The following is a 1,896-nucleotide window of genomic DNA, read 5'->3' as shown; positions in this document are numbered from 1 at the left end:
GGGAGGATGGCTTGAGTCCGGAAGGTGGAGGTTGCAGTGAGCAATGGTCACGCCACTGCACTCAAGCCAGGGCAACAGAGCAAGACTCTGTCTCAAAGAAACAAGCAAAAAACTCGATTTAGAAAATACAGAATGTATAAAGAATTAAAAACACAAATAATCCCACCTACTAGAATAATACTAACATTCTGATGTTTTTCTTCTGAGGCTTTTCTATGCGTATATTTTTACATAATTGAGATAATACTATGTACATATCCATATTATGTTTTTATTCTAAGTTACATGGTTAAGCATATTCCTTTATCACAAACTACTCTTCAAAAACTTGTTTTAATGGTTGCATGGTACTCCATCCTATGGATATACCTACCATATCTAACTACCATACTTATCAGGTTATTTTTTAAAAATAATTTTAGGCTGGGCACGGTGGCTCAAACCTGTAATCCTAACACTCTGGGAGGCCAAGGCAGGAAGATTACTTGAGCTCAGGAGTTGAAGACCAGCCTGAGCAAGAGTGAGACCCCATCTCTACAAAAAAACAGAAAAATTAGCTGGGCTTGGTGGCATGCACCTGTAGTCCCAGCTATTGGGAGGCGAGGTAGGAGGACTGCTTGAGCCCAGGAGTCTGAGGTTGCAGTGAGCTACGATGACAACACTGCACTCTAGCCCAGGGCAACAGAATGAGACTCGGCCTCAAAAAAAAAAAAAAACCAGCCAAGTGTGGTGGGTCTCAGCTACTCAGAAGGCTGAGGCAGGAGGATAACTTGAGCCCAGGAGTTTGAGGTTGCAGGGAGCTGTGATGATGCCACTGCACTCTAGCGGGGGTGACAGGGTGAGACTGTGTCAAAAAAATATATATTTTGTTATTGTTATTTTATCTCCGTATCTCACTCCCATTCCTTCCTCCCACAATAGGCAATCTTACCAGTGTACTTACTGTGCCGCCTTTTTTGTAGGTTCTTGAAGAATGTCAGTGCTTTTTATTTCCCCTTTTTTTTTCAAGACAGAGTCTTCCTCTGTCACCTGGACTAGAGTGCAATGGTGTCATCATAGCTCACAGCAACCTCAAACTCCTATGCTCAAGCAATTTTCCTGCCTCAGCCTCCTGAGTAGCTGGGACTACATAGGCTTGTGCCACCACACCCAGCTAATTTTTCTATTTTTCTGTAGAGACAAGGTCTCGCTCTTGGCTCAGGCTGGTGTCAAACTCATGGCCTCAAGCAATCCTCCTTGCTTCAGCTTCCCAAAGTGCTAAGATTACAAGCATGAGCCATTGCACCCAGCCTTATTTTCCTTTAAGAGACAGAGTCTTACCCTGTCATTCAGGCTCGAGTGCAGTGGTGCTGTCATAGCTCACTGCAGCCTCGAACTCCTGGGCTCAAGCGATCGATCCTTTGGCTTCAGCCTCCCAAGTAACTGCAAGTACTACAAAGTACATGCCATCTTGCCTGGCTAAGACTAACTTATAAAGTGATGTTTCCTGTACATATAAGTTGCTGCTTACTTCTTCATAACCTTTTAAAAGGTCCATTTGTGTTGGACATTTATGTTGTTGCACATGTATTTTGTTGTATCTGTTGCTTAACACTCCAAGCATGATACAAATCCATGCTTTACCTTACCAGTCTCCCAGTGTCAAACACTGAGGTTGCCTCCAGGATCACACCACCAAAAATTATACTGCTCTGTTAAACGTTCTTTGAAATAAATCCCCAGAGGCAGAATGTTGGTTCTTAAGTTATAGACAACTTAATTTGCCCAAGTATCCACTGGTTCTTAAAGAGTGAATCCATTAGGGGCCACGAAAAAGGATGGTATGAGAACGGGCTATTCCCAAATAGACCCGGAATCTCCTTTGAATCCACATGTCTTTTTTTTTTTTTTTTTTTT

General features: G+C 42.7%; 1 protein-coding gene across 5 annotated transcripts in view; it reads right to left on the bottom strand.

The window, feature by feature from the left end:
- Positions 1–1,896, bottom strand: part of CHD4 (chromodomain helicase DNA binding protein 4) — a 35,532-nt gene that overhangs the window by 3,265 nt on the left and 30,371 nt on the right. The window lies entirely within an intron of this gene.

This window comes from Propithecus coquereli, unplaced genomic scaffold (assembly GCF_000956105.1).
Source record: "Propithecus coquereli isolate 6110/MARCELLA unplaced genomic scaffold, Pcoq_1.0 Scaffold124, whole genome shotgun sequence".
Classification (NCBI taxonomy): domain Eukaryota; kingdom Metazoa; phylum Chordata; class Mammalia; order Primates; family Indriidae; genus Propithecus; species Propithecus coquereli.
This window is presented reverse-complemented; position numbering and strand designations above follow the sequence as displayed.